Source organism: Lolium rigidum, chromosome 2 (genome assembly GCF_022539505.1).
Source record: "Lolium rigidum isolate FL_2022 chromosome 2, APGP_CSIRO_Lrig_0.1, whole genome shotgun sequence".
NCBI classification, from domain to species: domain Eukaryota; kingdom Viridiplantae; phylum Streptophyta; class Magnoliopsida; order Poales; family Poaceae; genus Lolium; species Lolium rigidum.
Genome location: NC_061509.1, coordinates 124,877,904 through 124,899,016, shown reverse-complemented (window position 1 = coordinate 124,899,016; position 21,113 = coordinate 124,877,904). Strand labels below are relative to the sequence as shown.

Sequence of the window (21,113 nt, the reverse complement as noted above, 5' to 3'; positions counted from 1 at the left end):
GCTCTCCCATAACAGCAGTTTTTAATTTTTAGATTTTTCAAATTTTTATGGATTTTTGGGTATATGAGACAAATAAAACAAGACAAAAATAAACTAAGCAAAAGTAAACTACGCGAACTAATACTAGACAGAAATAAACTAAGCACAAATAAACTAGACAAAAGTAAACTAAGCAAAACAAAATAAAATAAAACAGAGAGAGATGTAGAGTGTACTCCCCAGGTGAACTTATGAGTAGAGCTATGCCTCCCCGGCAACGGCGCCGAGAAAATAGTCTTGATGACCCACAAGTATAGGGGATCGCAACGGTCTTCGAGGGAAGTAAAACCCAAATTTATTGATTCGACACAAGGGGAGGTAAAGAATACTTATAAGCCTTAACAACCGAGTTGTCAATTCAGCTGCACCTGGAAAAGCACTAGCAACAGGGGTGATGTAAAAGTAGCGATGATATGAGAGCAATAGTAACGATAACACGAGCGACAGTAGTAGTAATATGAGGGCAATGGCACCGGAAAATCGATTGACATGTAGAACGAGTATATAATGATGAAAGATGGACCGGGGTTCCCAGCTATCTACACTAGTGGTAACTCTCCAATAACAAGTGTTGGGTGAACAAATTACGGTCGGGCAATTGATAGGATTGAAATAGCATTAAGACAGAATATCAAGATCATTAATCATGTAGGCATGTTTTCCAATTATAGTCGTACGTGCTCGCAATGAGAAACTTGCACAACATCTTTTGTCCTACCAGCCGGTGGCAGCCGGGCCTCAAGGGAAACTACTGGATATTAAGGTACTCCTTTTAATAGAGTACCGGAGCAAAGCATTAACACTCCGTGAAAACATGTGTCCCCCACATCACCGCCATCCCCTCCGGTTGTCCCGATTTCTGTCACTTCGGGGCCTTTGGTTCCGGACAGTGACATGTGCATACAACTTGTAGATACAATCTAAACAATAAGTATAGAGCTCAAATCTAAGATCATGCCACTCGGGCCCTAGTGACAAGCATTAAGCATAACAAGATTGCAGCAACAATAACTTCATAAACTTTGTAGATAGACAATCATAATGTAACAATCCATCGGATCCCGACAAACACAACACCGATTACATCAGATGAATCTCAATCATGTAGGGCAGCTCATGAGATCATTGTATTGAAGTACATGGGGGAGAGAATACCAACTAGCTACAGCTAGAACCCGTAGTCCATGGGGGAACTACTCACGGAGCATGATGGAGGCGATGGCGTTGATGGAGATGGCTTCCGGGGCACTTCCCCGTCCCGGCAGGGTGCCGGGACGAGACTTCGTCCCCGAATTGGAGTTTCGCGATGGTGGCGGCGCCCCGGAGTCTTTCTCGGAGTTTCGTCAAGAGTTACGGTGTTTTTAGGTCGAAAGGGGTTTTATAGGCGAAGAGGCGGCGCAGGGGGCACTCGGGGCGCCACACCACGAGCCGGCGCGGGCCCGGGCCAGGCCGCGCCGCCCTATGGTGTGGTGGCCCTCCGGCCCTCTCCGACTCTTCTTCGGTGTTCGGACGCTTCCGGGAAAAATAGGAGGTTTGGTCTTCGTTTCGTCGAATTCGAGAATATTGCCCGAACAGCCTTTCTGGAACCAAAAACAGCAGAAAACAGGAACTAGCACTGTGGCATCTTGTTAATAGGTTAGTTCCGGAAAACGCATAAAAACATTATAAAGTGCAAGCAAAACATGTAAGTATTGTCATAAAACAAGCATGGAACGACAGAAATTATGGATACGTCGGGGACGTATCAATGATGGTGAGACCTCTTTAAGAATGCTTTTAGATATTATTTTTCCTAGATTTGGAGTTCCTAGATATCTTATGACTGATGGAGATTCTCATTTTATTCATGGTGGTTTTAGAAAAACTCTTGCTAAATATGGTATTAATCATAGAATTGCTTCCCCTTATCATCCGCAAACTAGTGGGCAAGTAGAATTATCAAATAGAGAGATTAAATCTATCTTACAAAAGACTGTTAATAAATCTAGAAAGAACTGGGCTATTAAATTGAAGGAAGCACTATGGGCTTATAGAACTGCTTATAAAAATCCTATGGGTATGTCACCGTATAAAATGGTTTATGGGAAAGCTTGTCATTTACCTTTAGAACTAGAGCACAAGGCTTACTTGAGCATGTGAGAGAACTAAATAAGGATCCTAAACTTGCCGGTAAGAAAAGATTGCTACAATTGAGTTCTCTAGATGAATGGAGAAGTGAAGCATATGAAAATGCTAAACTCTTTAAAGAGAAAGTTAAGAAATGGCATGATAGAAGAATTATCAAAAGCGGAAATACTTTTGTACACCCACGCATGGGTGTGGGTGTTTCCGTCACCGTTCATTTATTCCTCGAGATTCGTGCCCACCATAGTATATGAAAAGATTCCTTTCTCTCTCCTCTTTTTATCCGAATCTCAAAGCACAATGGACGGTGACGGAAACACCCACACCCATGCGTGGGTGTACAAAATCCACTCTCTTATCAAAAGAGAATTTAATGTTGGGGATAAAGTCCTATTGTATCGGTCTCGTCTCAGATTTTTTGCAGGGAAATTACTCTCAAAATGGGAAGGACCTTATGTCATTGATGAGGTGTATCGTTCAGGAGCAATTAAAATTAGCTCTCTGCAAGGTAATGCCACACAAGTGGTAAATGGACAAAGACTCAAGCATTATATCTCCGGTGATTCTTATAATGAAGATGTTGATGTTATTCGAGTGGTAACTCCGGAAGCCTTCATCAAAGGTCAAATTGACAGTCCTGCAGAGTTCGACTTTGAATAGGTAACGATGATCGGTAAGAAAAAGTCCGCGTTTAACTTTTCGAACAATGTTTTTACTACTTTTGGAAAATATGAAAAATTACGAGATCGAAACGGAGTGGAGGAGACACACGAGGGCGTGCCCCCATAGGCCGGCGCGGGCCCCAGCCTGGCCGCGCCGCCCTATGAGGAGGGCCCCTCGCTGCCCCTCTCCGACTCTGGTTCGACCTGGTACTTTCCTTTTGTCGTGGAAATTTCTGCTATATAATCCCCCGGACCCCTGGAGGTCCGTATATCGTTTTCTCGTCGCGTTTTGTTTCGAGCTGTTTTCTGCCAGGATCTGTTTGATCTAGAGACACCATGTCTTTGTCGGGAACTCCGAAGGATAGCTTCTTTGAGGACGTCGTCAACCCGTACATGAGCGAGTTGAAGATGCACCCCAAGGAATTGCTGCTCGTAAACGGAGAGTTACAGATTGAAGATGTCCAGGGTCCTAAAGGAGAAGGAAGCTTGGAAGACAGGATGGAGAAGCTAGAACAAGAGGTCTTCAACTACAAGAAGATGGCTGAGCGTGAAGTGGACATCTTCCACAAGATCGTGTCTGAACTTATTGATGAACACGAGAAGGAGACTGCAAAGCTATGGAACGATATCCTCTCACTTTACGACACCACCAACAAACTCCAAGCTCAACTCTATGATGTTCAAAATCAAAACTGTGAGTATGAAAACAGGTTTAAACACATAAGCTATGCTGCTAGTTTCAGGATTCCTGAGACCAAGATGTCGTTTGTTGATGGAGAGCCTCTTCCTTGGAAGTCTGATGATGGGAAGAATTCATCACCACTGCCGAGGGAGTAATTCATCATCGGTATTGGCACCCCCTTGGTTTGTTCCAAGCTTGGGGGAGTGCCGCGGTATCACATCATCACCATCTTTTATCTTTTTACTATCAAGTAGTGTCATATCATGAGTAGGGAAGTTATCATATAAGATGTGTTGCGGTATGGAAGTATCTCTCTTTAGTTGGTTATCTATGTATCCCTTGGTGTGAGTTATCGTTATGGAATATTAGTGAGAAGTATTATCATTTACATATTGCACATCTTATTTTAGTTTGCAATCTCTATTATATGATTGATCTTGTTGTTAGTATTGGTATCACTTTGGGAGCATTGAGTAAATCTATTTGGTTTTGGCAAACTTAGCATTGGTCAATAGCAACAACACTTTGAGTTTAAGTAGAAAAGAGGAAGTATATGTAGATATGTTATTTCATTACCTTTCTTTCTTGTTAGTTCCTAGCTTAGTATTCTAAAGTTAAAAATTTTTGTGCTTACAAGTAAGATGCATGATTGTTTCTATCACATGTATATTTGTTTGTTTCCCTCAACTCTTATGCTTGCTAATCAACCTTGCTAGCCAAAAACCTGTACTGAGAGGGAATACTTCTCGTGCATCCAAACCCCTTAATACAAACCTATGCCATCAGTGTCCACCATAACTACCTACTATGTGGTATTTCCCTGCCATAAATACTTCATGTGCTACCTTTAAACAATTCAAAAGTTATCATCCCTTATTTGTGTCAATGTTTTATAGCTCATGAGGAAGTATGTGGTGTTTTATCTTTCAATCTTGTTGGGCAACTTCCACTAATGGACTAGTGGCTTTATCCACTTATCCTATAATTTTGCAAAAGAGCTGGCAACGGGGTTCCCAGCCCCAGTTAATTAACTTTCATTAATAATTCTCTTCACATGTTTTGCCCTGATTCATCAGTAAGCAACTTAATTTTGCAATAGACACTCCTCCATGGTTTGTGAAATGTTGGAAGGCACCCGAGGATTCGGTTAGCCATGGCTTGAGAAACCAAAGGTTGGGAGGAGTGTCATCCTTAAATAAACTAAAGTACATGTGTAAACAAAAGAGAAGAGGGATGATCTACCTTGCTGGTAGAGATGACATCCTTCATGGGAGCCGCTCTTTGGAAGTCTGTTTGGCAAGGGGGTTAGAGTACCCACTACCATTCGTTGACAACAACAAACACCTCTCAAAACTTCACATTTATGCTTTCTATATGATTTCAAAACTTAAAAAGCTCTAGCACATGATTTAATCCCTGCTTCCCTCTGCGAAGGGCTTGTCTTTTACTTTATGTTGAGTCAGTAAACCTATTTCCCTCCATCTTAAGCAAGCAATTGAGTTGTTGTGATCCAACCATCTATATTGTGATCTACTTAATCATGCCCTTATTTCTTCCTTGTTTAGTACAAGTTTTATCTGAATGAATATAGCTTTGAAGGTTATCAATGATTATGAGGAAATTATTATGATTGAGTATGCAAGTTTTGTTATAAGCTTTAATATAAGAGCGCTGCTCAATAGATGAGTATAATCTGTTAACTGTTCTGTGACCAAGAATGAAGTTTGCCACCACCAATTATGATTTCTTATGCACCTTTATTTGTGACTACCTTCTACTTGTTTCAAGTTGAATTATATGAGGAAGTTGTCTACTAGAATGTCTTGTGTGAATTAATATGATGCTTCTTGTCCGTATTTGATTTATCGACTCTTCACTCCATAAACATGTGGTCTTGTTTATCGAGCTCGGTTTCGCTTGGGGACAAGCGAAGTCTAAGCTTGGGGGAGTTGATACGTCCATTTTGCATCACTATTTTATATCATAATTTACTGTTATTCATTGATATATTTCATATTTAGAGATGATACTTATGTTATTTCATCTATTTTGCATGTTTCAAGACTATTGGAGAATCGCGCACCGGAGTCAGGATTCTGCTGGAAAAAGCACCGTCAGAATGCAATATTTCGGAAGATCAACAACTGACGGGAATTATACTGAAAATCCTATTTTTCCAGAAGACGGAGGTAGCCAAAAGGAGGAGCCGAAGAGGGCCGCCATGGTCCCCCCTCATAGGCCCGCGCGGGCCCTACCCTGGCCGCGCCGCCATGTGGGGAGGGGGCCCACAGCCCCCTCTGGCCTCCTCTCCTTCGCGTACTTCTTCGTTCCGAAAACCTAAGCTCCAGAGGATAGTCGCGAAGAGTCACAGCCGCCTCTGCGGGGCGGAAAACACCAGAGAGAAAAGAGCTCTCCGGCAGGCTGAAATCCGCCGGGGAAATTCCCTCCCGAATGGGGAAATCGACGCCATCGTCACCGTCATCGAGCTAGACATTCTCTTCATCATCATCACCATCATCTTCATCATCATCACTGCCATCTCCACCGCTGCACCTCGTCACCGCTGTAACAATTAGGGTTGGATCTTGATTGTTTGATAGGGGAAGCTCTCCCGGTATTGATTTCTACTTGTTATTGATGCTATTGAGTGAAACCATTGAACCAAGGTTTATGTTCAGATTGTTATTCATCATCATATCATCTCTGATCATGTTCCATATGATGTCTCGTGAGTAGTTCGTTTAGTTCTTGAGGACATGGGTGAAGTCTAAATGTTAGTAGTGAATTATGTTGGTTAGTATTCAATGTTATGATATTTAAGTTGTGGTGTTATTCTTCTAGTGGTGTCATGTGAACGTCGACTACATGATACTTCACCATTTATGGGCCTAGGGGAATACATCTTGTATTCGTTTGCTAACTGCGGGGTTGCCGGAGTGACAGAAACCTAAACCCCCGTTGGTATATCGATGCAGGAGGGACAGCAGGATCTCAAAGTTTAAGGCTGTGGTTAGATTTATCTTAATTACTTTCTTGTATTTGCGGATGCTTGCAAGGGGTATAATTTCAAGTATGTATTAGTCCTAGGAAGGGCGGTGCATTAGCATAGGTTCACCCACACAACACTTATCAAAACAATGAAGATTAATCAGCTATATGAAGCGAAAGCACTAGACTAAATTCCCGTGTGTCCTCAAGAACGTTTGGTCATTATAAGTAAACAAACCGGCTCGTCCTTTGTGCTAAAAAGGATTGGGCCACTCGCTGCAATTATTTCTCTCGCACTTTACTTACTTGTACTTATTTCATCTGCTATATCAAAACCCCCCGAATACTTGTCTGTGAGCATTTACAGTGAATCCTTCATCGAAACTGCTTGTCAACACCTTCTGCTCCTCGTTGGGTTCGACACTCTTATTTATCGAAAGTACTACGATACACCCCCTATACTTGTGGGTCATCACCGAACAAAAGACACTCGACAATATATTCTCAGAGAGCATCCGCCGCGGTAAAAACTCCGAATGTCGTGACTTGTAAAAGAGTCACGAAGGTAAGACCCCATGATCCGTCCTACGTGGCGTGGCATCACACACAGAATGCGCTCTCCCACTTTATCCACATCAACGGATGTGAAGAAATAAACCCAGCGGACGCGTTGGGTGCTCGATAGCTTGACTGGAATTCAGTTTTCGGTAAGTCCTAAAGCGACACGATCTGAGTTACGCTAGTATCCCAGGTTCGAGTCCAGAGAATCGAACTTGAAGAAGGTTTATACAGATTTCCACAAGTGCATTAACTGGTACCCGAGCTTTCGGACGAACCAGCCCTATTTACCAATATCCCTGTGCAATATAGAAGTCGAGCAAAATATACTATTTCCATGAACTCGAAATATTTGGAAAAGAAAGAAATGAAGTATGGAGATTTCACCCGATTTCATCTTACTCTGCGACTCGAATAAATATAGCAAAGATGTTTACCCAAAGCTTCGGGTTTATAAAGAAAAATATATATCAAAATAAGACAAGATAGAAAAAAAGTTTACTCGACCAGAGCTTCGTATTTCGTTTTGCAGGTAAATAAATCAAGGTTTTTTAGACTCAACTCGACCCTACGACTCGAGTGGAGCCTACTCCCATCGGGGCACATGGATTTCATCAAGTCCTCCAGCAGGAGTCGATAAAAAGAGGGGCTGCGCCCAGAAATATAGTCAAGATCTTCATCGAGTAGTACAACTTGAGTCTATACCCAGGTGCAAACACCTGCCCATAGACTCGGGGGCTACTCCCATCGTGAGCGCTGGCCGCACACCCGATAGAAAAATAACTTCGAGAATCGTCGACATCATCTACGCTACACGTGCTCTACGATATTGACCTGATATATTTCCGGATGAATGACCTCGCCTTGTATTTCTTCGACTTCGGAGATGATTATGATTGGAGTCTCTACGCAAGTCTTCGACTTTCGTAGACACTCGGGGGCTACTGACATGGGCATACCCTTCGGGTATCCATTATTAGTATACCTGGCTCGGCCCAATATGGAGAAGGCCCAAGAAGGCAACCCGAAGAACTAGTCGACTAGGACTCTTGTAAAACCCTAGGCTAGTTGCATATATAAAGCTAGCTAGGACACCCGATAGAAAGAGGCCAACAGATAGACATCATAGCTCCGCCTATGGCGGCACCCTGTAAACATACTTATGATCATATACTAGATTGCTAGCAGCACGTAGGGATCCTCCACTGAGGGGACCCAAAGCTGGGTACGTTGTGTGCCTAATCTCGCTCCCGGAATCTCCATCGCCGCTCTCTCCCGAAACCCAAGTCTACAATATGTAGGCATTGGCGAGGTGATCCCAGAAGAACACATGCCATTAGAGGTGTGCCTTCTCACATACATGAATGGACATTGATAACATTAGTAAGGCCTCATACATTTGCTCACACGGCAGGCATAGAGAGTGGCCATAAACTAAGTGTAGCGTGCAACGACTGTGGCACACACGAATAAGTTTGAGGCCACCACCTAGCCTTCCATTACGCCTTTGTTGAATCATTGGCCAACACAAATGAGGCCTCATACATTTGGTCACATGGCAGACAGAGGGACTGTCCTCAAACTAAGTCTAGTGTGCAACAAATATGGCACACACGACTAAGTTTGAAGGCAACACCTTGCCTTCCACTGTGCCTTTGTTGAATCATTGGCCAATGCACTAGACAAACCAAAACGAGGCCTCATATTTAGGATCACACGGCAGGCAAAGGGAATGTCTGCACACTAAGTCCATGTGCAAGTAATATGACACACATGACTAAGTTTGAGGGCTGTACCATGCCTTCCGTTGTGCCATAGTTCAATTATTGGCCATTGCAGAACTGAAGAAGCAGAAACATGCAAAGCAGGGTATCAGAGGCCTCATACAATGAGGACATATGGAGGAGATGTTTGACCAGAACCAATGGCATGGTGATGTTAAGTCATGCCATAAGTTCGATCAATCATCTCCTCATACTATGATCTCAGGTTATAATCATTGGCCTAGTTCAATCAAGAAACAAAACAAGTAGCAGTTCAAATTGAGTACATTACGAGTGGTAGTTAGGGTACATTACAAATTCTACTTAGGCCACATTACGAATTCTCCAACAGTACATCTAGAACACATTCATCACTCGTCACAAGTAGCCCTGATCCTCTTGAGCTTATCCTTGATTGCAAAGTTCACTTGAAGCAGATCGTATATGTCATACTCTAGCTTTCTCTTCTCAGCCTCCAAAGTCTTTTTTTTCGCCTCCCATTTCTGTTTCTTAGCCATCATCACTTGTGCGTGTGTTCTCTCGCATATTCTTAGCATAGCAACTTCGTTCTTCAAGTCCTCCCACTCCTCTTGCATCTGAACAAACTAGCGCGACTCAGCTTAATCTTCCGCACAACAATCACAACATGCTAAACTCGAACAGAAAAAACCTTCCCCTCATGCATGCGTAGTACAATCTGCCAGTTTCACCAATCCAAAGCCCAGTCTATGAAGGATCCACCGCGATTGGAGATTAGAGTAACAGATCTAAGCAAATAGAGACTGTGAACAGCAAGAACTGGACAAGAACAACAACCAATGGCGACGAACACCTTGCAAACATCAATACGAACCCTATCCTAATGGAAACCCTAGCAGATTTAATGTGCATATCGTTGCAAATGCCCGAGAATGGAATGTTCTGCCAGAACGAGTACGAAGGTGAGAAGGAGAGGTCATTGCCGCCATTGTTCCGGCCGAGGACGAACTCGAGGTCGCGGGCGAACTCGAGATGCCGATGAAGACTGCGGAGCAGATTGCGGCCGATGTTGCGCTGCTGCTCGCCGACGTATCTTCCTCGGTATCGGTGCTCCTCCGTGCGGCGGTCCGGCGGATTGGTCGGCGGGAGGGGAACCGCCGGGTGATGTGATAGTTTGGAGAGTTGAGAGTGCGATTGCGAGTGAGAGGAAGGAGAGAGGAGCGGTGAGGCTAATTAAGGCGCGTGTTCCCAAAGGGACACCGACGTTTCCACCTCCCTTCCTCACGCGTGCAGCCTTCTGACCGTAATGAGCCTGATCCCAAAGAAACTGCCATTCCAGACGTTCCTTCACAATCTGTCCGAGGGATGAACGCGGTGGCCTACACACAACCAAACTGATCGAAATTTGTTGGGCTGATAGGAGCCGAGGTCCATCCAGCTACCAAACGCGCCCATAGGAACCGCGTCGAGCGAACTACCCTGTGCCTTCCCTCAAAAAATAGAAGGAGCTCCCTCTGGCACCGCCGCCGCCGCCTCCTTCTCTCCCAGCCGCCTCCGGCCCCGAGCAATCCGACCGAGCGCGTGAAACGCCCTCGCGTCATGGGGCGACCTAAGGGCGGCGCCGCGGAGGCGTCGAAGAAGCCCAGGGCCAAGCCGAAGCAGCGCGGCGGCGTCGACTTCAAGGTAACCACCACCCCTGCCATCTCCTGGAGCGCCCCACAACCCCCATTCTCCGCTCGGAGCCACTTCCGACGCTAACAGGTTAAGATGTTGTGGTTCGCAGAAGTACAAACACAAGGTAGGGCGGAAGCTTCCGCCACCTAAGAACACTACCAACACGGAGATTAAGTCCAAAAGTGAGGCGAGCTTGTCTGCTTGGTTCCTACTTGGTTCCGACGTGCCGCAGCGATTAACTAGGGTTTTTTTCGTTGTGTTGTATGCTTGCAGTGATCGTGCTGCCGGAGCAGAGCATGGCGTCGGAGAGGGCGGGCATGGCAGTGAACAAGCGCGGGCTCACGCTGCGGGAGCTCCTGCAGCAGACGGTGCATTATAATCCCAAAGTGCGGCGAGGTGAGCTAGCAATGCACGACGCAGTGTGACAAGAAATGCACTGAGTGGCACAACAATCCATCTCAATTATTCATTCTAGGCAGCTCATGAGAATTGTGCTGTATTTTGTTGTTGAAGCTGCATTGAATGGAATAAAGGATCTTGTCACTAAGCACCCGGCAGAGCTTAAACTGCACAAGGTTGCTATGATTGAGAAGCTGCAGGAACGGATATGCGACTCCGACAAGGTGGTTCGTGAATCGTTGTACACAATACTGCAGTCTCTGATATTCCCATCGTTGAAAGAGGTACCCCCTTCCCACCCTCTCACCAAATGCTGCGGAAGTTGTTTAACTGAACAATTAAGATGCCATGTTTAACCTTTCGCGTCACACCCTCTTCAAATAGATGCACAGGCTGCAAACCTAGTATTGCTCATGTCACAATGTTCCCTTTATGAGCATAATATGCTGCCTGCTTTTTGAATGCATCTTTTCTTAACACCTTGACGATCGGTGGTAATTCATTAAGATGCTCCAAACACTGAAGCGCCAACCTTCATTTCATTTTTGAAAGCCAAAATTTTCTACTTTGTTTCATGGACCTTGGTGTCTGTTCGAAGTAGTATAAGCACATACATGTCATATTTTCAAAATCTTATTCTTCTGACCTGCTCCAGTTTTCTAAATCTGCTCCTATAGTTTGTATGATCTTGGCTCGAGAAGTCATATTTTTCTCTATTGACTATTACAGGACAATGCAATATCTACGCGGAGTACTCTATCTCTGTTGATGGCAAATGTTTTGAATGGAATAACACACCTTTCTATGGATATCCAGTTGATGGCTTTCAGGTTTCTGGAGCTAGTGATTCTTAATTTCCCATCTTCCTTTCCCAGATATGCTGAACAGGTCAGTGGAATTCAATCATGTATTGGTGTGTTGAAAGTTGAATGCTTGCCTGTGTGGTAAGCAAGTTTAGTTTGTTACAAATGTAGTTTTGGGGACTTGCTTTGTGGTTTTAGTTCTACAGTGGCTATATTATATGGAGTTGTGGACTAAGGAATGTATTGTTCAAACTGATTTCCATTCCTGCTTGGTGTACGAATTGTGATTGACCATATCTGTTGTCAACTAATAATCTCTTTTGCACTGTTGCTTCTGGCAGGCTTTCAGCAACTTTGTTGCTGTACTGAGCAATGACAGGATCCATCTGCAGGATAAGAGTAAACTTAACAGTGTCCTTGCTGGGCTTGGGCACTGCCTTTCCTTGGTTGCCCGTGCCACGGAAAATGATGATGCATCAAATCGACCGGTTAGCAAGCTGAAATTTCATCTTTTTTGCTTCGATTTTTCTCCTTCCTGACACAGATGGAGCTTTAATGAAGAACTTGATGGGATCGCAAGTGCAATTATTCTGAAATGTGCAGATCCACGGAACACTTCTATTGTAATAAACATAATCTTTTCTCGTGATCTACAGGTTCATAACCTTTCTACGAAAGAACTTTGGAAACCCACTCTTGATGAAGATAACTCTGGGAGTAGTAAGTCTTCTAAATACTATCTTCTTCTGTTGGGTACTTATATGCTAGCAATTTGTGCATTCCACCTTTAAGGAACCAAAAACACTGAATGTGAATTTGGTTGTAGTATACTAGTATAATCAGAGAAGCTCAACCACCAAGCTTGCTGGAGCACCAAACTCCCTAGGTATTTAGCACATTTTAGCTTTGTTTTCCGTTTCCATAGGATCTGCAATCTGGTTGCAAAATAAACAAACAGTGGCACTTTCTGTTTCGTTCTGATAAACAAACTCAGAAGTGTTTAGTTAGGATAGTTACGTGGCGTACAATTTATTTGGGTGGTCTAGTTGAAATCGCAACACCAAGTTAGAACAATATTCAAAAAAATGATAAAATTTTGGGTGATAGCATAACACAGCTGTTACATCCCCTCTAGCAATTTTTCAGTTATGATCTTCTGTTCGTTGAGCCTTCTTATCAGTGTTTCATTCGCTTATGCAATGCAGGTACATTTGCGACATCCAATGTACTAACGAAGCTTCAAGACCTCATCCAAATTCTTGTTAATTCTATAGAGGTTTCAGCTTCAGAAATATGTGCAAAGCCAGCAAATGATGCTCCCTCAAGTGAAGCATTATTGTCAGCTCTTCATTGCCTGGATCTAATATGTAGAACTTTTGTTCGCGAGGCGAAGAAACCTCAGATGGAATTTGGGAGAACCAAAACTCTGTTTGGGCCTGACTGGTTGAATAGCTCTGTGTTGGTATATCTAAAGAAACTGTGGGGAGTGAAACGCTTGTTTCATGAAAAGGTACAGTTTTTCCCTGCTCTGATCAGCCAATAGAGAAAAACATCGTATTGTTTCTGGGTTTGATTAAGTAGTCTTGAAGTGATCATGAAGAATGGGTGAATAGAACCAACATAAGTTGACAAGGAGGGAAAATAATCCTTTAGGATTCCTCAAGTCTCTCTTTGAGTGTCGTCTTCACCTGATTTCTACAGTATATGAAAAAACATGACAACTTCGAAGTAGTTTGTTTGGATTTCAGACAGTAAAGCACCAGTAGTTGAGATGTGTTTCCTCCTAAAATGTATGGGCTCCCTATGGGTCATTCCTTTGTTCCGAACACCCTCCAGTCACACATATATTTTTATGGAAGTCAATCTTTTCTAATTCGTATGTGTTTCCTTTCTTCTAAAATAATAGCAAAAAGTTGATGCTCCCATTTGCGATTTACTCTTGTTTTTATATTAATTTATATCAGAACACTTGGTGCTGTAAGGTGTTGGTAATGATATGGTTTTTATTTGAGATTTACTTGTGTATTGTGATGTTCAAATATTTTGGAAGTCTTAGGTTAACATATTTCTTGTAGACTTTATCCGCTTCAGACTATTAATCACGCTTTCTTCAGAATGTTTTGGCTATAACAAACATTTTGGTGGGATCTTAGCTCTTATGAATTTGTCTTTCTCATTGCAGGGAGATGACAGATTTTTCATCTTCAATCTGAAAATTGCTGAAATATTTTTGTGTTTGCGCACATCAGTGGATGATACAATGTTTTCAGCTGAGGAGTTATGCCAGTTTGTATCTTCTTTATTTGCAAAGGTTGTCGGTGGTTTCATTATTGTTGCCCTTTCTTGCAGATAAATCTTTGACAGCTTATGATATTTCTTCTGTGCCATTTCATGGATTTGCAACTGTGATTGGTGTTTGTTTTTTTAATCAGGCAAAAGTACTTCGTAACAAGGATCTCATGGAAACATATTTGGGTCCACTTATAACTTGCATACCTGGTCTTATATCCAATGCCGCAGATGACTCAAAAGGATATTTGTTGGAGGCATGACTGATTTCCTTATACTGGCCTGTCAAATATGGTTGTTATTTTATAACTTTATCAAAATAAAAGAGTATATTCAACTGCAGGCATTTACAGATGCATTTAGAGACTCCAATGTGGATTGCAAGCTAATCTTGCCATACTTGGATGCAGTGGGAGAAATGTTGCTTCCTGTAGGTGCCTTTGTTGGATCTGAACTCAAATTCCTTCTGCATATATTGGCATGTTTAATTACCCAACCAAATAGCTCGTACAACATGCACATAATCTGGATTATCAGATTGATGCTTGTATTAAAATAAGGTAAGGTACTCTATAAAACATGGAATCTCAAGTTCAAACTCAATTACTGAGTAGAGAAACAACAAACAAAAATTCAGACTGATGATCAATAAAAAAAGTGATGCAAAAGTCACGTGTCACAGCAAACTTCTCAGTTCCCTTCTAACACCACTCAATCATGTGAGGTTTGATCATTTGCAAAATTGTAAGTCATTATTTCCCTCATAATACTAGTCAATCATATTGAGAGTTGATTATTTAAAAAAAATGAAGATTGCTAAGTCATTCTGTAGATATGCTTCCAATTTCTTTGTACGGATTTTTTTATTGATTTGGTCCTGAAATCTGAATACTTCCCCGCACTTATTCATTCTATATGTTCAGCTGAAAACAACACCACCGTATAAAGATTAACTTTTCTGTTCTTTACAAAGGGAGTACTGATGTATAATTTGCTTTCTAATATCTTTCCTTTGTTTTCTTGTGTATAGGAGAAATCAGGAATAGCTTATACTGAACATGATTCAGGCATATCGGAATATCGTAGCACTTGGATAAATGAGCTACCTGGAATATTACTACAATCAGTTGATAAAGCTCCTACAGTTACAAAGGTCTGTTGCAAGTTTATTTATGCAGTACAGAGCTGTTAAACCATTCTTCACTATTGTCTGTGACTGACCTTCTCAGGAAATTATGTAATTTATGATGATATGAATGTTCATAGGTTGTTTTGGAGCTTCTTCTAAGAATTGGACAGTATTTCCCCACTTTGGAGTGTGGAAACATGCGACCCATTGCACAGTTATTTGGTACTAAATGTAAGTACTCCACTACTCAAGAGATCTTATGTCTGTTTTTATCTTGAACTAATATCATTTTGCTGACAGCTTCATCTGGAACGGTAGAGCTTGGTCCTTTTATTTACCTTCCACATGACTGCCAAGAACTTTCCATTGCATGCCTTTATTACTTCTCCAATCTGCTCCCTCACATAATCGAGCCTTTGGTTTGTTGCTGTTTAAGTAAGTTTTTATGTTTCAACAATACTGCTTTTTTTAACAACTGTACAGTTATGCTCTTCCCTGTTGAAGTTTGTGGATATTCTAATTTATGTAATGCAGGTGATAAACTGGAGCCCCTCATATTATTTAGAATTGTTGAAGTTCTACAGTCAACATACAAGGTTGGGAATTTACAGATAACAGAGCAACTAAGTTTCTTGTCATTGCTAATGGCACAATTCGATGTTAATCGTGGTGAGTACTTGAAGTTAATAAGAGTTGGCTCTTATTAAGTTTGTTATTTTAGCTGAAACTTTGTGTTTTACGTAGTGACTGGTACAATAGGAAGTGATGGGGATAAGGCTTCATATACAAAATGGAATAACTTGTCGAAAGCTGCAACCATAGCAAAAAGATATACCATTAAACATAATTTTGGTATTACATTGATTCTTGAAAATTTACAGCTTCATGAAAAATACAACACATATTTTTGTCAACCTCATGATAGAATGCGACCTAGAAAAGTGTAACATCCTCAAACAAAATGCAACATTATTTTTGAATTTTGAGATGGTGGCACAACTGTAACATCCTCAAACAAAATGCAACATTATTTTTGAGATGGTGCCATTGCACAACTGTCTTCGTTGCTGCTGGTGGTTGTTTTCTCGTTGCATGCGTGTCATGAGAGGATCAATATCTGCACTGTCTTCGCTCGAGCCCCTCCACACTCTCCGGACCCACTTGCATGCTGCCACCGATGCCTCAGACGGATTGTGTGCTACTCTGCCACCACCTTGCTGTGAGAGGTGTAGGTGGCAGAGGAAGAGAGACCGACAAGGAGTTCGAAGGAGGAAGCAGCCAGTAGGGGAGGATTTGGCAGGCTTGGGGATGTGGCATGCAGTGAAAGAAGAGAGGGGAATGGGGTGAAACTCAGAATGGTTTTTAGATTGAGCACTTGGTGTTGATAGGCCACTGTATCATAGGATTCAGCGGAGTGCCATTTTTCTATAGAACGCGGGACCTCATTGATAGGCCATTTTTTCCCGGGACGATAGACCCTGTTTCTGGTGGTAGTGCAGGGATAGAATAATAAGGAATCAGTTATAATTACCAATCCTTGCATTACCTGGCAAATCCCCAAATATGGCTTATTGAATGACTTGAGCAGAGGTTTTTTTTTTTTTTTTGCTTTGTCTGACACTTGCCTTGGAATTTGTTGACCTAGATATGTCCTGTACTCAGGAGGATGCCCGAAAGATCTCAAATTGGAATACTTTCAAGGCCTTGAATCACTTAATTTTGACCTCATTATCTGAAATGGGTGATGGCTCCCTGGTCCTTGAATTGATATGGAATAATTTATCTAATGAGATTGTGAGCTTTCATAACTGCTTTTCTTTTATATTTTTCTCATAACAACCTAATTGCACTCATGCTAGTTTGCTTTACTACAGGCACGAAAACCATCACCACATAACATTAATGGTCTGTTCAGGATTATTGTTACACTCGATGCAGCAACAAATAAGCTCATGGATGAAGATGTCATTAAGCTTATAGCTGGCTACTTGGTCGATGCTGCTCGGGTGTGTACTCCTTATTCAAAAGCTTTGATACTCATAGTTGGATGATTGTTGCACCTATTATTTTTCTGCGGCTTATTCAGCGGATCGTAACAGATGTATTGCATTACATGTTAAGAATTTCAGAATGGCTTTTAGATTGAGCACTTGGTGAATACCACTGTATCATAGGATTCAGACAGAGTACCCTTTTTCAATAGAACGCGGGACCTCATTAATAGGTGTCCCGTGTTTCTGGTGGTAGTGCAGGGATAGAATAATAAGGGACCAGTTGTAATTACCAATCCTTGCATTACCTGGCAAATCCCCAAATATGGTTTATTGAATGCGATATATCACTGACGCTATCAGTTAAACTGAGCTATGGGTAGTTGCCAGTTTAGAGAACAGAGCATCGCTCTGTTGGTTAGGTGTGCGGGAGCGCGGCATCCCGGCCACCCGGGTTCGAGTCTTGAGTTTAACCCGGGGCTCATGGAGTTTTCTTCTATAAAAAAATGCCAACGGGTGCTAGTGCCTGGGTTGGTCTCGTTTTAGAGGGTAGTTGCCAGTTTACAATCACTTAAGGAACTTTTCTTGCATACAGGCTCATTGTCATAATATTTGAGAAAGAAATCAGAAACAAAGTTGATATATTGGCATTATGTATACAATTTTCTAGAAAGAAGTTGAATTTCCAGTGAACACCTTTGGACAATTCATCAACTTTATCGGTTCACCTGGTTGATGCTAAGAGTAGATAATAGCTGTTATTATTTGATTAGCATGCGACGTAATCATTTACGTGCTTCTCCTTCTGTCCATCATTTCTTGATCAATTCCATTGTTCTCTTATTACTCTACTTCTGGTTGTGGTTGTGAATTGATGTTACCCCTGTTATCATGCATCTGCAGGATTTGTCAAAAACAATTGAAGTGGGCTTTCAGTCTGACAAGACAAGATTATTTCAATACTTTATAAAGCCCTGCAGAATCATGTTTGAGCAGAATGACAAGCTTCTCTGCTGCACATTGGAGATGCTTAAATCTTTTGCATCAGGAAACGATCATATATTTTCATCTGTCTCCAGTTTAGATTATCCAAGGGAGCTTTCACAACGAGCTTGTATTGTCACAACCATACTGATCTTCTTATTCAATGATCAGAGGCTCCATCGAAATCTTTCTCTGAGCAAAACGGTTATTAAAGGCATCATGCATCATATAAGGCATCAGATGGTGAGCGGTGATGAGACAAAATCCCTTTCTTTGCTAGTCACAGAGTAACTTTGAGCGCCTTCAAATAAAACATTTTTCATAATGTGTCAATTTGAGGAGAGGGAAAACATAATGTAGCTCGGATAGACTGGCTTGCATTATAATTCCTGAATGTAGTTCAGACTTCAGAGATAATTCCTGAATGTAGTTCAGACTTCAGACAGACTTGTTCTTACAATTATTTCATTTTGTGAATTCTTGCTGCAGGATTCTAATGTGCCCGATGTAACATATGGAGAAAAGCAGACATTAAAATTTGCTTTTGAGCAACTCAAGACCAAAGCATTGCAGTTGAACTGTTGGGATAGAAGTGAGCTGGAAGGGCTTTCAAGCACCACCTAATGTAAATGTGAGTAACTTCATCATGATTCACTAATGATGCCACTTTCAATTTTCTTCTTTTGCCAAATGAAACCCTCATCTATCTCTGGCAGGGACATCCATCTGATGACTTCATATGGAAATATGATAATGGAAGGAAAAAGGAGAGAGTGCCCGATGGAGAGGGTGGTCTGCGGATGTGCGCCATTTTCCAAGTTGCGTCGCATTGCAGAGGTGTGCACCATGTATGTCAGGCGTAGCTGTTACTAACAGTGTACTGAAGGTTGGTGCTTCCAGACAAAGGCAAGAAATGCCGCTGGGTATCATATATAATCATGTTTCACGCCTATCAGATCAAATCAGTAGATTTGTCATGACCGTACCAGTACTTACTGCAGGTGGTTAGAAAAGATGCTCGGTTCACGTTTCTTGTGCCCTGAAAACTACCAGTCAAAGACTTCCAGCAAAGTACAGTTCAAGTTGCTCTTTAGATTTTCTTTTGCTAGAATTTTTTTTTGAGCTAATTTTTGGCAGTTTGGAGTAAGTTAATTCAAAGAATATAAGTCGTTAGTTTTTTAGATGTATCCTTAAACTGTTCAAGCATCCACTGTGCGAATTGCCACCCAAGCTGATTGAGCCAAACCACTCGTGAGCACTTCATATATGCGTGGTGGACTCTTCATTGCATTATAAAAATGCAGAAATTTTGATCTCAGTTATCTTGAGCCGTTGATTTGATAAACTATTGTGTTGCATTTTTGTGTTGTGAAAACTATTCCTTGGACACCACTCTTTGACTAAGTGATGGTAACATCCAAATAATTGTCAAAATAATTATGTGATATTTTCAAAATTTCTACTAGTAGTACTGCTCCGTCCTAAAATGTAAGGCGCCTAAGGATTATTTAAAAGTCAAACTCACTAACTGATGAGGTCTAAGACCCCGTGTGTGGCCCGATCTTGCGGAGTGACGTCGAAACCAAAGGGGGAGATGGGAAAACGCGAGGAACACGAAGAACACGACGGCACGAGGAACTCCGAGACTCACGCACGCACACCAACCCGATACACCCGATGCTTACCTCCGTGGCTCGATGGACCACGCCAATAGAATCTCCGTGGAAGAGACACGCGGTAGAATTCCCGGAGAGAGATTGGGATTGGAGAGGAAGAGCTTGGGGAAGGAGAGAGAGTAACAAGTACTAGAATCTCCTTCAACAAGATCTAAGTCAACAACCAAGGTGCCTTGATTACGAGAGGATGATACCCAAGGGAGACTAAGCTCAAAGTTAGGGTTTGAGTTCAAAACAAGTCTAAAGAGCTAATGAGGGGTTCCAGCTACTTATATAGGCACACATGGCCGGCAAGGGCGAACAGGTACGCAAAAGGATAAGTTAAGGCAGTTTGGTGGGGTACTCTCGTCGAGTCCGGTTTGGGATCCGGTCCGACCGGGCTCCGTGACCGGGCTGTCCGGTCATGGGTCCGGTCCGACCGGGCTCGTGACCGGGCCGTCCGGTCTCGGGTCCGGTCGACCGGTCGGAAACCGGGAAGCTCGCGAGGTTTCCGGTCTTGCGTCCGGTCGTCGTCCGTACGAGGGAGCTGGTCCGGTTTGCGGCCGGTTGACCGGGCTCGTGACCGGGCGCCCGGCTGAGGGTCCGGTCCGACCGGGTCCTGGACCGGCCAGCGTCCGTCTCTTCCTTGGAGCGCTTCGAGCGACGTCGGCTTCGGCTTCATGATCATCTCCATGTCCAGTTGCTTCTCTCCCTCCCTTGACCTTGGCGCCTCCTCCTCTCCGGGGTCTTGATGCGCCTTGTACCTAATGACACATAGCACGTCGGCATGAGGTAGCAACCCATCCAAAGGGGTACCAAGATCAAGGGTAGTGAGGAGCGAGTTCACCTCATCATGTAGAGCCTTGGCTCGGGCTCGTGTCATCGGTCCACTTGGGGGACTAGTTGGTCTTGATGGAGTGTCGTCGGTGAGCGGGGCTACATCATCTCCCCCCCCTTGGGAAAGAGTCGTCCTCGACTCGTGGCCTTCCTCATCTCCATGATAGGGTGACAAGTCGGAGACATTGAACGTGTTGCTCACCAAGTACTTGGAGGTGGGGATGTCGATGACGTAAGCGTTGTTGTTGATGCGTTTGAGGACCTTGAAGGGACCATCTCCTCTTGGCTTGAGCTTCGAGTTGCGTTCATGAGGGAATCTTTCCTTCCGGAGGTGGATCCAAACGAGGTCGCCTTCTTGAAATATGCGTTCCTTCTTCTTGGCGTTGAGGCGGGTAGCTTGACGAAGCACATGTTCTTGAATGGTAGCTCTTGTCTCTTCATGAAGTTTCTTGACGGCGGCGGTGCGTTTGTCGAAGTCCATGTTGATCCGCTCATGAAGGGGAAGCGGGAGTATGTCGAGTGCCGTGAGCGGCTCAAACCCGTAGACGACCATGAAG

The 21,113-nt window shown here is 42.9% G+C and overlaps 1 pseudogene; it reads left to right on the top strand.

Annotated features, from left to right (window-relative positions):
• The first annotated feature begins 10,394 nt into the window (after positions 1–10,394).
• Positions 10,395–18,797, top strand: LOC124687184 (annotated as a pseudogene).
• Positions 18,798–21,113: the final 2,316 nt, after the last annotated feature.